General features: G+C 37.9%; 1 protein-coding gene across 1 annotated transcript in view; it reads right to left on the minus strand.

Moving 5' to 3' along the window:
- The window catches only part of LOC103445040 (putative disease resistance protein At1g50180), a 116,788-nt gene that overhangs the window by 53,666 nt on the left and 47,502 nt on the right, over positions 1-15,620 (minus strand). The window lies entirely within an intron of this gene.

The following is a 15,620-nucleotide window of genomic DNA, read 5'->3' on the forward strand; positions in this document are numbered from 1 at the left end:
ATAATTTAAAGTATGTTTGGTATTCTACTTGAATCTAATTTTTTAAATTAAAAAACACTTTTCAAGTTTTAAGTGTTGAAAACTTGTTTGGCATGACTATTTTTAAAAATTTGTATTCAAAACTAACCTAAGAATTACCCTATTTCATAAAAACATCAAAAGGTGTTTTTAGAGTTTTTGAATTAAAGCTCACTCATTCTCTCTTCCCTTTCCTCTCACACCTAATCCCTTCTCTTCTATCTTTATTATTTGGGAATCTTAATGAAACACTTATGGTACTGTTCACTTTTAATGTTAAAAACATTTTTACCTTGAAAAGTCACTAATGGTATTATTCACTTACACATTTTTTTTGTCATTTTCGTTAAAAACTAAAGTTTTTTAGAACTTTTCGTTAGTTTTCCTTTATTATTTCTCCCTCCCCTCCGATCTTTCTCTTCCCCTATTTCTCTCTTTCTCTCTCCTCCAATCTTCTTAGTCTCCTCCGATTGTAACATCTCAAATCGCCCAAGGGAGTGATCCTTAAATGTATATTCTCATCCCTACCTAGCACGAGGCCTTTTGGAAGCTCACTGGCTTCGGGTTCTGTAGGAACTCTGAAGTTAAGCGAGAAGGAGGCCAGAGCACTCCCAGGATGGGTGACCCACTGGGAAGTTGCTTGTGTGAGTTCCCAAAAACAAAACCGTGAGGGAATGGTAAGCCCAAAGAGGACAATATCGTCCTACGGTGGTGGATCGGGCTCGGAATGTGGTGGACTCGGGCCGGGATGTAACACCGATCCTCTCTCTCTTATTTTTTTTTCTCATCTCTCTCCTCCGATGCTCTCTCTCCTTTTTTTTCTGTTGAATTTAGAAGTTCCAGTATAAAATGAGATTTTTTTTCTTTAAAAACAATTATGAATTTCATACTAAACAAAATTTTGAATTTAGAGGAGATTGTTTTTAAGAGATATCCTTAAAAAATGTTTTGAAAGATGATGAATTTTTTTTAATAATATACCAAACAAGCCTTTAATATTTCGTCATAGATTGCTTTCCATTTAAATTCCTAAAATAGGTTAATATAAACAATTTATTATTCAATTATGATCAATACGAACTTCCCTTTCCAGCTTTAGAGTCATTGACCTTTCTTTAGAAACACAATCTACTAAAATGTTGATTAAGTCGGTTGTAATATTGAAAATATTCATGCCCTATAACAAATTACCCCAAAATTTTAAGGGTAATTGGTAATTTATTAAACAGTTAACCAAGGGTACGTACACAAAACGTGCGTGAATGAGAGGAAGGGGACTAAAAAAATCACATGGGAAAATTTCTAGTGAAGAAAAAAAGAAACCTCACATGCCCAACAATTACAATCTCCCTAAGCTATCACGGAGGTCCAACATCATCCAAAACGCAAGACTTGTACTCATGAAAACTCTATCGTGCAATTCGATGACCTCTTATCCATTGCATGATCACAGTACATAATCAACCGTTTAATCCGACACAACACCATACTCTAAATTATATAGAGCTCGTTTGGATGTACTTTTAAAATGACTCAAAACACTTTTGGTTAAAATATTTTTTGAACCAATCCTTAGTTAAAATGCAAGTAAATTCTGGAAAAACACTTAAAGTGCTTTCTAGAAGAAGCACATAACTGGTGTTTTTTATAGAAAGCATTTCAAGTGCTTTTGAAACCGAAAAACATTTTCTCTAAAATCACTTTCAGTCATTCTAAAAGCATATCCAAACGAGCCCATAGTCAGCACAGTTTGGCGATAAATCAGTCAATTGAAATAATCAGTATAGTTCAGCATACTTTCATGTATATTACTAATTGCTAAGATGAATTAACTTGGCTCTTCAATTGATGAAGAGTTCCTCCTCGATTCACTACATCGTCAATAGCCAATTCACGAAATTTCATGCTTATGATCAGATTTATATTACAAAATATGAGATTATTTAGTCTTCGAACTGTATAAAAATATATAGACGGATTTAGAAAAAGCATTAAGAATTGTCTATCTATTTGCTACAATTGATTAACTAAAAAAATCTTAATTTGAATTTATTTTTTGCATAGATATCATTAAAGAGTATTTATAATATAAACAATTCTGATTATAAACATAAATTTATATGAATCAGTTAGTAGGTAAATTGAGGAGTACTACAGAGCCATTCATTGTCATTACCAAAATGCATTTAATGGGCCCAAACTGACTAAAGCCCACAACTGCAGAAGCCATTTCCGAAACAGAAACCAAACCCTCTCCGCAAACTCCACCCTCTCTGTCTCCGACCCTGCGAGACCCGAGCGATCCCTCAATCTGCCACGCTGTTGCGCCGAGCCACGACCCTCTTGATTCTTGACCCGATCAGCCATCCCATCAGGGCCCGTCCCTTCTCCACTGACATCGCTGTGACTGCCCCAGTCGATTCTACTTCTGGAAGAAAGTGGTGCCTCACATAGAACCCCTCAAGACTCCATTAACCTTCATGAAAGCCTCGGCCTGCAACCCCGTCGTCAATCCCCACTAAGCTCACGGTCCACTTTGTGATCCCCACTAAGCATGGTATTCCTTTTATAATATTAGGGTTATTCGCCTCAGTTTCATTGAAGACTTGCATTTCTGACATTGATAACCATTGAAAACCTTCTTTACTATCCTTTTTTTTTTCACAGCATTTTTGACATTGATAGACGGACTATAAACTTTTAACAGAACTTGCTTCTGATAGATTAAAAGAAATGGAACTAAATGCAATGATTAGTTGCACGGTCCATGTTCTGATTAATATCTTTCAAAACCATATTTTTAAAAATGTTCTTAGTACCTTTTTAGTGCCAAAACTGTTGTTTTGCCCGACAAAAAACTAGTGTTTGTTGAAGAATGACGAGCGACAGATGTCCCTTACTTTGACAGATTTGGATAATGTAACAGTCACCTATTTTTAGTGGTTTTGCATTCATCCAGGGTAACTCTATTGCAGACATAATTGCTGTAAGGGTTGTCCCTCTTGATTATGTCAATTCAAGTCTTGTCAAGAAGGGGCTTGCAGATTTCACCCAGAAGCTCAACTCAGCGTCGACCGACTTGGAGAAAGTTGAAGCCCAGATTGGAGTTGATGTGCATAGTGCCCTCAACTCTGCTCTCACTGGCTAGTTTTACTAGTCTTTGTGTGATTGTGGACCATTTGCATTTCTAGGACAATGGGCTTTCGCTTGGGATTTGTTGATTTCGCTTTTGTGTTTGGAGGAAGGGAGGGACTTGATTGGTGGGCTTGTTTTATTTGTGTTGTTGTGCTTCAAGCATTTGTTTGCGGTCATGGCACCCGTTTTTTTTTTGTTTACTTGTTGAGGCATTATTGTTAAGGATTGGTGAGGATTTCGAGGAAGAAGCTCTTCACCCCCTATTAGTATGGTGAATTGATGAAATGGTAGGTCATCCTGCGACAACCTTTATCCTGGTCCTGATTGCCTTGTCTCATTGAAGCTTGGAGCCATCCACTGCCATCGTTCATTACAAGATTGGTAGCCTATGCATATACTTGTGGGTTTATGTTTTTAGAAGGCATCACTCCCCTTCGTCTCTTACCATTGTCGCAGTGCAGAGTTTGGATAATGCAAGGCATTACTTCTTGTTATCAATTGGTATGCTTTTTCTTTCTTCCCTTTCATCGCAGAGAAACAAGGCTTCCTTGAGAGATTTGTTTGAGTGGGGGTTATCATGTTTCAGGTTGCTACCAAACTTTTGTAAAATAGGTTTCAATACATCTTCAAAACTTCCATGTTAGAGAGTCGTGACTCAAGATCGTTGAAACTGAGTAGATAATGGATATTTAAGTGTTTGGATTAGGTTATTTTAAAAGGAAAACTAATGAAAATGGCTTGAAAACTTTGAATTTTAACCAAAAACCATGTTATAAGTTTATTTAATGGTTAGGACAAATCCAACATCAAACAAGTCCAATAAAACTAGCCCAAGTAATGAGTTTCCAGTTTTGCCCTTGACAGCAAACCTTTGCCGTTTAATCACTCTCCCCCTTTTTGGAAATCTTCGCCCAGTCTCTATTTCTCGATCTTTCTTTCTCCCTTTCTCGATCTCTCCATCTAATCTTGATCTCTTCTTTGCACAGAAACAATACCTCCATTTTTGCAATCGAATCGGATCGAATTTGTCTCTCTCCCTCTCGACCTAGTCACTTTTTCGTTTTCAATTTAATTAGAATTCCACCATTTTTAAATCAATTGAATTGATCGAATCCAATAAGAACAAGCGAGCTTCAGCATCAGCAGGTATGCATACCGCATATGGACTGTTAAGATTTGATTTCATATGGATTGGCATGCATCAGCAGGCATGCATACACAAGCGAGGTTTCCAACGTTGAGATTTGCAGGTTGGTTAACATTTGATTTCATATGGATTTACTGTTGTAGCTATTAGCTAGAAAAACAATATGTGGAAAGTATAAACTAAAGGTTTTAGTTTTTGGTGAATTATTTTCTAAAATTTTTGTAGTAGTTGAAGTTTGGCAATCATTGTTTTATATTTGAACTTATTATACGAAGACAAATTCGTACTACTACTATTGAAGGCTTGGAGTTTATTCTATGTAGTTTTTTGGAGTTTGAATGTGCCCTTTCATTTGTTTTTGTGTGTATTTTGGATGAATGTGGACAAACTTGTCATATGCAGTTTTTGTATCTGCAGCACTAGAAGGACTCAAGGTTCATTTGTTTGAAAAAAATGTGTAAAATAGCAAATTTGGGGTTGGATAAGAGAACTAGGTTGTTAATTTGGCAAAGTATCAGATATAAAATCATTATATTTCTTCATTTTCTTACCATACAAATATTGTTTATGATTTGGACAATGTTGTTCAATTCTATATGCCTAGGTTTTTCTGAATATTATGGTGTGAACCAAAAGCCACACAAAGACAAGTTCATGGTTGTCTGAGAAAGTGAAGATAACGCTTTATGTTCATTCTTACAAGACAATGTTTCTGGTTAGCATATTGCAGCAAATCATGATGTCCGTTATTTACAAGACAATGGTTGCTTTCATTTGCAAAACCCCCTCTTTTCTTTCTTTTTTGTCAATTCAATGGAGGCATCAGAGAATTGTTGTGTGAAGGTGGCTCTGCAGTCTGCACATTAGATCGGTTATCGGCGATAAACTATTTATCAAATTGAACTATTTATCAAAGTGAACTAGAAAACTACATTTTTTTACCAAAACAAACTAAACTATTTATCAAACTGAACTAGAAAACCATACATTTTTACCAAAGTAAACTGAACTATTTATCAAACTAAACCACACTTTTTTACCAAAGCAAATTGAACTATTTATAAAATTGAACTATTTATCAAAGTGAACCATTTATCAAACCAAACCACATTTTTTTACAAAAGAAAACTGAACTATTTATCTAACTAAACCACATTTTTTTACCGAGCAAACTGAACTATTTATCAAAGTGAACTATTTATCCAAGTAAACTAGAAAACCACATTTTTTTACCAAAGCAAACTGAACTATTTATCAAATTAAACTAGAAAACCACACCTTTTTACCAAAACAAACTGAATTATTTATCAAACTGAACCATAATTTTTTACCAAAGTAAACTGAACTATTTATCAAAGTGAACTAGAAAACCACACGTTTTTACCAAAACAAACTGAACCATACTTTTTTACCAAACAAACTGAACTATTTATCAAAGTTAAGTAGAAAACCACACTTTTTTAACAAAGCAAACTGAACTATTTATCAAACTAAACTAGAAAACCACACTTTTTTACCAAAGCAAATTGAACTATTTATAAAATTGAACTATTTATCAAAGTGAACCATTTATCAAACCAAACCACATTTTTTACAAAAGCAAACTGAACTAGTTAGTTTTACAAAAGCAAACTGAACTAGTTAGTTTTACAAAATCAAACCAAACCATTTGTTTTAGTGTTTTAAAGTATAGTTTTGCATTCTTTGAGTCTAGTTAGTGTTTTAAACTTTGTTTTCACGTTTTCAAGTCAGTTTCCAAGTGATTTAGCAATCCCTCCTAATCCCCGGCCTAGAACGATCCCTACTTACATACTTTACTAGAATTGATAAAAAGAGGGTTTAATTTGTGTGCTTATATATTTCGCATCAAATTTTGGCGCCGTTGCCGGGGATTAGCAAAGTCGCTAATCCCTTGTCTTGAGTCTTGTTTAAATTGTTTAGTTTTTCTTGTTTGTTTTGTTTTTAAATTTTGCACCGTGTGTGTGTGTTTTGTTTGTGTGCCGTGTATAGGCACCTTAATTCCTTACTTGTGCCGAGTCTCTTAAGTTGGTTATTAACTTTGTTGCTCTTGTGTGCAGGTACTAGTTTATGACCCGTAGCTCACAACCTGTTCGTGAGCATATCTCCGACTTTGACGGTGATTTTGAGAGGACTTTGAGAAGGAAAAAGAAATTGCAAGAGTCTAATCCTCGTAGTCCCAAGCCTGAATTAGAAGAGCAAGAAGTTGAGGTTGAAGAGAAGGCCACGGCACAAGTGGGAGAAGTAGTGCAAGACATGGCCATAGACAACCGAACACTCAAGGAGCTCGCCGCTTCGGGATTAGATAATGCCGCACCTTTGTGTATCCAATATCCCATGGCTGCCCAAGGAAAGACCGAGGAATTCGAGTTGAAGTCAAGTTTGCTCCACCACATTCCAAAATATCATGGTCTGTCTATGGAGGATCCGAACAAGCATTTAAAAGAATTTGAAGTGGTGTGTTCAAGCATGACTCCGGTTAACGTCGACGGAAGTATTTTGAAGATGAAGGCTTTTCCATTCTCTTTAATGGATAAAGCCAAGGATTGGTTGTACGAGTTAGCTCCCGAAACTGTCACATCTTGGGAGAGTATGAAGAGGGCGTTTTTGGAGAAATTTTTCCCAACTTCTCGCATCATTCTTCTTCGTAAAAAAATAAGTGGAATTCAACAAGATGAAGGTGAGTCTTTTCCTACATATTATGAGCGATTTAAATCACTTGTTGCTTCTTGTCCACAGCATCAGATGAAGGAGGAGTTGCTTTTGCAATACTTCTACGAAAGGCTCCTACCACTTGAACGTCAAATGCTCGATGCTTCGGCGGGTGGAACATTGGTGGACAAAACGCCTATGGCTGCAAAAATCTTGATTGCTAATAGAGCATTGAACGCTCAACAATACGAAGGTGTAGGCCAAAGAGGACCCCCACGGCAACAAGTGCATGAGGTAAGTTCCGCATCCAATATTCAATCTCAGTTAGCTAATCTTACTTCTATTATTTCACAGATGGCCGAGGGAATGAAGATTCAATAACCCATGGTGTGTGGCGTATGTTCTATCCAAGGACATGCTTCCAAGAAGTGTCCTCAACTCATCGAGAATGGTGGATGGGAGAGTGCTAATGCCATTGGGTTTCAAAGCCAAAATCAGCCAAGACATGATCCATATTCAAACACATATAATCCAGGTTGGAGAGACCATCCAAACTTCAAGTGGAGGGAAGCCCAACAACCCCAACAACAAGGAGGCTTTAGGCAACAACCCCCGGGCTTCTACAACAACCCATACGCACCCCCTCAAGTCCAACCACAATCTGCCCCAAATAATTCAAGTAATGCTTTGGATAATGATACACTTGTTAAGTTACTAACCACTTTGACTAATGGGCAGGAAAATCAAAACAAAAGAGTGGACCAACTAGAGAAACAAATAGGGCAGATTGCCGATGTTGTTGGGCAGATTAGAGACCAAGGAAGGCTTCCTAGTTCTACCATTCCAAACCCGAAGGGAGGCTTTGAAAGTGCAAAGGCCATACTCTTGAGAAGTGGAAAAGAGATTGGGGCAGGTTCTTCATCAAAAACAGGTCACAAAGAGGATGAAAAACTTCAATTTGAGGAGGAGGAAGCATGCCCACCAACGGCAAAGGTGGACACGCCTATGCCGCAAGTGTCCATGGCCCCTAAACCTTCAAATCTGTCCAATAAGGGTAAGAATGTGTTAAATTCAATTCCTACTAATGTTTTTCCTTTGAATGTCCCCTTTCCTAGCAGATTTTTGCAATCAAAGAACGAAGAGGAGGAAAAAGATGTTCTAGAGACATTTAGAAAGGTGCATGTCAACATTCCCCTCCTTGATGCCATAAAGCAAATCCCGAAGTATGCCAAGTGTTTAAAGAAGCTTTGTACAACAAAGAAACGTGTCCGGGAGAAAGAGGTGGTACATGTAAGTGAGAATGTCTCCGCCATCTTGCAACATAAACTACCCCCCAAATGCAAAGATCCGGGAAGTTTTACAATTCCGTGTGTCATTGGTAATACCTGTTTCAAATCTGCCATGCTTGATTTAGGTGCTTCTATAAATGTTATGCCATATTCCATTTATGCATCTATGAACTTAGGAGCATTGAAAAATGATGGTGTAATCATACAATTGGCCGATAGATCTAACGCTTATCCAAAGGGAGTTTTGGAAGACGTTTTAGTGCAGGTTGATCATTTAATCTTCCCGGCGGATTTCTATGTTCTCGAAATGGATGAATCAGACCATGCCCCTTCATTGCCCATCCTCCTTGGAAGGCCATTCATGAAAACGGCTCAAACGAAGATTGATGTGGCCAAAGGATTAGTCACTATGGCATTTGGTGGTGACATGATTAGTTTTAAAATTTCTGAATCCATTGAGACTCCTAATGTTATTCATTCTTGTTGTGCCATTGATAAAATTGAAAAGATAGGACTGGACCGTTCAGCACCAAGCACAAAGGATGCATCAACAACCATGCAAGACGAGGGAATTGGAGTGGAGCACAAGGACCATACGGCCACTGCTCTCAAAATGCTCAAATTGGCCGAACGCACCATGGGGAAGAATGTTCACATTGCTGCCACTTCATCACAACACATAGGTAAGCCACCTAATCCAAATCCAATTTCCATTAAAGTTGATAGGTGGTTCCCTTCTTTGGTGCAGGTACCCAAGCAAATCCCCGATGGTGGGCATATGAACATGAACCTTAGGCAACACAACGCACCCATCAACAAACATCACTATCCATTTCCGTTCAAGGATGTAATCTATGAGAACTTTGTTGAGCATGTTGTGGAGGACATTCCCTTGCATGCCGTGGGCTCCAGTGGGGAGTAATTGTGTTCATCGTTCGGCTGGAAAACGTTAAAGCAAGCGCTTTAAGGGAGGCAACCCATTTATTCTGCTTGATTGTCAATTTTATTACTTGTTTAATTATTTTTTGTTGTGACTTTCTATTTTGAAACATTAACAAATATGCAAAGGATTTTAACATTAAACTTCGTGGAAATGAACAGCAAACTGGGAAATAAAGAAACATAGCATAATACAAGAGAAAGCCTTCACAAAGGCTGCTTGGGAGAGGTCGCAGTAGTCGGCGGAGTTGCAGTAGTCGGCGGAGTCTCAGCAGTCGGTGGGGCCACGGAAGGAGGAGGTATCGGAGGTTGATCAGTTGGAGCTTCACTACGCGGTGCCGTCCCAGAAGACGAAGGCAGATGCGGTTGGAACAAACCCACAAACCTCCGGTGATCAAGTAAAATCTGACCATCAGTTTCCTGCAGCTGGTCAATTTTCCTCTTCATGTTTGTGGCATAATTGTGTGCAAGCTTGTGCAATTGTTTATTTTCATGCTTGAGTCCTCTAATCTCCTCTTTGAGACTCTGTATTTCAGCCACCAACGATTCAACGTGACGGGTTCGAGCAAATAGGCGTTGGGCCATGTTGGACACAGAACCCGCACACTGCACGCTAAGAGCCAGAGACTCCTTAACCGCCAATTCATCAGACCGTCTAGCGAGCAGTCTGTTATCTCTGGGGGTGACAAGGTTCCGGGCCACCACCGCAGCGGTCATGTCATTTTTCATCACCGAATTCCCAACGGTAAGAGGACCAGTAGGGGATATGAGGGACGGGCGCCATATGTTGTCTGGAGAAGGAGGGGCTGCTCATTCACTAAGGTTCAAGTCAAAACGACGGTCGGAAGGGCCAGACATTTTTCAAAGGTGTTAAAGAAAGAGGAGATCGGACAAGTCAAGATCGTAGAAGTGCAAAACGGGAGTTTTTACAGGCAGAAATTCAAGAGTGCTTTGAACGTCCTGCATACCTCTATAAAAATCAGCACGCGATAGGATTTCAGAGATCGAAGAGGTGAGCTCAGAAATCGAAGAAGCCATTCGGAGATCGAAGAGGCGCCAGCTTTCTCAAAAGTTGGGCTTGCTCACAAACCACCAATTCCAGATACCGAAGAGTGTCAACTGTCTCAGCCTCGTCAGCACCCATCACACGCAACTCAGCTTTGCGAAAATCACGGGCAGTCTGTCGAAGCACCGATTCCAACCATCTGTCTCTCTCAGCCTCGTCAGCACTTGTCACATGCAATCTCTGCCCTCAACGAAGCTCAGAACTCGAAGCGTAAATTCTGGATATTAAAGAGACCTCTGCTTTATCGAGACGTGTCAGCATCTGTCAATTTGCACATCTGCGTTGCGTAAATCACGCGCAATCTGTCGAAATTTTTTTGGAGAAGCGGAATGCACGTGGAAACTACTGTTAAATTATCCCAGGCTTGCCGACACGAGTAATGGAACAATGCATTCCCAGCCATTAAGAAAATTCTATAAATGTTGAACTTCAAAGTGAAGCAGTCTCACCCAACTTTCAGCCTTACTTAACCCTTCATCCTCTCTGAAATGGCTTTCCAACAAACCCTCTCGAGTCACTCTGTATTTTTCATCCCCTGGGATACCCCTGCAAACAACCCATCCAGAGCACAAGTATTTCATATCATAAAGGTTGAGAACACGAGTATCTCATATCATGCTTTCTCCCTGTCCTTTCTCCAGCCAGCACCTGCTCTCGAGTACTCATCATCTTATGCTTCCGCTTCGTCTCTCACGTATAAAGGAAGTGAAGATGATACATCGAAGCATGTGGAGACAACGTGCTGATTCATCCTCAACTAGGGACAAGGAGAAAGAAAGCAAGAGGAGGGCACTTGGAAAGATTGAAGAAAGAAACAGACCAACACCTCTCCCTCGTGCCTGCCCGTCGTGCAGAAGAAACAAGCAGAGAAGAATGCAGCTTGCACAATCATCCCAGCGGAAGGAGTCTGAGATGAAGAACTAGAGAAGCTGCCACATCTGCTTGGAGAACAAATAAGGAATTGCAACATCGCCAAAAAGAAAAGCTTCGCCGTACAATTCCAATCCAGTTCAAGATCAAAGCTGTGGAAAGTCAACAAGATCAACTATCTCCAAAACCAGATTTGCATTCTTAAACTCTACTCTGTCTGGTTTTTACGTTGCCATATTTTGTCATGTTTATTTGTCGTTTATTATTTGCTTGTTTTTGGTGTGAGTATATGCTTGAAACATTGAGGACAATGTTTGATTTAAGTGTGGGGGGGGTAACCATTGTTTTGCATGAAATTCGTAGAAATTTATCACCCATTACTTCTAGTGTTGTTCCTTGTTCTTTTAAGTATTTTTTAAGCTGTTTTGGAGTGTTTCAGTGTGTTTTGACATAAAAAATCCGAAAATTCATAAAAATTTGAAAAATTATTTTTGAAAATCCAAAAAAGAGTTGTTTTTGTGCGCTTATTTGTGTCTTAGGGTACCTTCCAACACAATGATGAGGATTCAGTTTGTAATTGCATGACTGTTAAAAAGAGTTATAAACATGGATGAAAGTTTGATTTACTCTTTATTTATGCGTGGTTGTGGTTATAACTTATGAAATCACATGTAATCATAAAAGAAAAAATTAGTTTTTGTAACATGCTTGAAGGAAAGAACTCAAACTAACGCTACAACCTTGTGAGACTTGAGCCTAAACGTTTATTTGGAGAGTTAAAATCTGTGCATTCTTGTTTTCTAAAGTCGTTGCATGATCTCATTATTCTTTTCTTGGTTATTACTTAGAAGGCGTTTCATCATTTAGTTCCAAATGTTAGAACTCATGCCTATTTCATTCAAAGCATGCTATTGATTTGCATAAAACATATTCAAGATGAAGTTGTATAGTTACCACCACCAAAGCCAAACTGCCATGTATTCCATATCGTTATATGTTTAAGTTAACCCCATTGAGCCTTGATAGCCTACATTCTTTGTTAAACCACATTATCCTTACCTAGCCTAGTTTAGGACCATCCATACCCTTGTTCTTAAAACATAGTAAAGCATGATTCAAATTGAATTTCTTTTGATTAATGTATGGCAGAAAACAAGTGTGGGGGAAGTGTGAGTTATTATGCTTGTTGAAAAGAAAAGAAGAGTTGAAAAAAAAAAATGCGAAAAAGAGTTTTAAAGTGCTGCTTGTTGAAGAAAGGGTCCAAAACATAGAATTCGGCCCTAAATATTGCTTGAATTTTCCCTTCGTGTCTAAAAGCTGATTTCTGCAATCTAAGTGAATTCTAAGTTTCAATTTCATTACTTTACTTGCTATTGCTTTAAGAACGATTGTTATTCTTATCCTTCATTTGTTAGCCATCACCCCAAGCCCCGTTACAACCCTTAACTTCATCTTGAGTGTCATGCGTTTCAATATGTGGAGTTTGAAATTGATATGAGCATATGGTGTCACTGGTTCTCGCATCTAAGTAGTAGCATTCCATTCATGAGATCATATCTAAACATGCTTATTAACTCCAGAAATTGCTTTCTTTGTGATACATATATGTGAGTGTTCGTTTTCATATCTACATCAATCTTCTCACATATAACTAGTATAGGGTGTGTAGTTAGAAAATCTGAGTGAAAATTGAGTGCATATCTTGTAAGGAATTGAGTGATTTCTCTAAGGCATGTTACTACATCAAAAACATTATTTTAATCGATTAATTGTGAACAAGTAAGTAGTGACTATGATTAAGTACGTGCTTAAGTGTGAAGATGACTCAAATCTGTGGGGGTAATGATTTTTAACATGTCATGTGCATTGGAAATCCCTGAGGCAAATGTTGGAAGGTTTAGGTTGTGTTTTATTTACTTTGTTTCGTTTTATCTCTTTGTTTTGCTTGAGGACTAGCAAAAGCTAAGTGTGGGGGAATTTGATAGGAGCACATTTATGCGACTTAGTTGGCTTGTTCTTGTGCATTTATGTCATGTTTCCTTAGTTATTTTAATGTTTAAAGTCATTTTCGTGTGTTTTCAGATTTTATGGACAAAGTATGCAAGAAGATGCATTTTGGAGGCCTTTGGAGCATGTTTCGGGCTTGGAATGGATAGCAAATGCATGGGCCACGTGGATGGACGAATTTGAGAACTAAAGAGGCCAAGAATATGAAGATTATGGTCCAAAAGATGAAGAAAACAGCCCAAAAATCTGTCACCCCAACTTGCATTCCTTGCCATGCAAACCACATAGAATTCCCTTTGGATTCCATGCCATGCTTGATCACTCTTGTCCCCTACATAATTTCTAATTTCATGCTTCAATTCATTTAATTATTACACTCAATTGCTTGATACCTCTTGTTCCCTTCACTCATTAGATTTTAGACAACATTTACATCCATTACATGCACCAATTGATGCTCCATCATTCACATTTGGATTCCAATGCCATGTGCAACACATGTTGTTGCACCTTTGACCCATTTGTTGACACATTTCACCTCCCTTTCCATCTCTATGCAATGTACACAATCATTCATGCTCCCTAGCTACCACTCCATTTTACCCTTCACACTTTGCATCATTACTTCATTTTCACCCTTGGACCATTGCACACCACACACACAAATTGCCATGCATTTCATCCTTAACCTAACCTGATTTTCTAAGGTTTTTGGGGCCTATAAATACATGTTTACACCCCTTGGCCAAAGGACAATCCCCCATATTCATCATTTTATCACAAAAATTCGTCCATACACACCCTAGGAAGCAAAACACCCCAAAAACACCATTCTAGTGCCTAGAAAACATAACAGCCACTCCACCTTCTTCCACCCTCTTTGCCTAGTTCTCCACCACCCTCCAACCATTAAACACTCCTCCACACTCACCCTAAACCCTTCCATACCATTCCCCATCCATTCTACATCATAAAACTACCCAAAATCTGTCCATAACCCAATCTGCCGCAAGCAAGGGAAAGGAGGAATCTTGGATGCACTTGCTACCAAGTTGGAGCATTTTAGGTGTTTTCTTTCCTTTGATTTTAATGTCTAATTTTATGTATCTTTGCTTTGTGAGTATGAGGAACTAAACCCCTCTTAGTTAGGGGGTGATTCGAAACTATGTTCATACTTGACATATGATTTGATTACATCCAGTTGTGATTCATAAGTTGTGAATTCAATTTACTTATCCGTTCATATAAAAACTAATTTGTGTATGTTGGTTAAGAGTGCACGCTTAATTTTCATGCATGAATTTGACGCTAGAATATAAGGGAGTTTCACCTAATCGTTATAAACTTATATTCACAAGTAGTGAAGGTTGCTAGTCACAATCACGTTAAGTAAATTCTTGGCATAAGTTTCATGCAAATCATAGTAACGAGTGCCTCGTCAATGCTTATGTTTTTCATAGAACTTAATGATTCTTGCTTGTATCTCTATTATGCAATTCATGTAGGGAACTTGTAGGGAATGTTTTGGGTTGTCGTATGCAATCATCCAATTCAATAACTTGTGGAAAAACTGAGGGTTAATTAGTGCAATTCACGGTTAATTTGGGGCGTTGAGTATTCATAGCTTATCGAAAAGCAACTGGAAATCGTTTTGTATGCAAGTGTGACATATGTGGAGAAGAACGTCCTAGCTAATATTCCATCCATAAGTTTCATTCAAATTCACTTACAATCTGTTTTGTTTTACAAAGTTTGTTTTGTTTTCAAATTCATTAAAACCAAAATCCCCCTTTTACTTTATTGTTTCAAAGTGTTTAATTTCTGTTTTGGTTGTGTGTTAGAGTGTTTTGATTCACCCAAATTTGTCTAAGAATTTGTTTACTTTGTTCTTGTCTTAATTTAATTATTTTCGTCGAAAATCAACCCCATCTTATTTCTTTGAGTCATATTAATTAGAACTTGTCTTAGATTATGTTTTTAAGTGTTTTAGTTCATTAGAAAACCAAAATTTGTCCAAGTTTGTGTGAGAGTCCCAAAATTGCCCAGATTGTGTTTTTAAGGTAGTTTTGAGTGTTTAGGGGCTGTTTTGAGTCTTTTGGTTTGTTTTAGTGTTTTAAAGTATAGTTTTGCATTCTTTGAGTCTAGTTAGTGTTTTAAACTTTGTTTTCACGTTTTCAAGTCAGTTTCCAAGTGATTTAGCAATCCCTCCTAATCCCCGGCCTAGAACGATCCCTACTTACATACTTTACTACAATTGATAAAAAGAGGGTTTAATTTGTGTGCTTATATATTTCGCATCACTCAACTATTTATCAAAGTGAACTAAAAAACCACATTTTTTTACCAAAGCAAACTGAACTATTTATCAAACTAAACCATAATTTTATACCAAAGCAAACTTAACTATTTATCAAACTGAACTAGAAAACCATATTTTTTTACCGAAGTAAACTGAACTATTTTTCAAATTAAACCACAT

The sequence above is a fragment of the Malus domestica genome, chromosome 07, assembly GCF_042453785.1.
Source record: "Malus domestica chromosome 07, GDT2T_hap1".
Taxonomy (NCBI): Eukaryota; Viridiplantae; Streptophyta; class Magnoliopsida; order Rosales; family Rosaceae; genus Malus; species Malus domestica.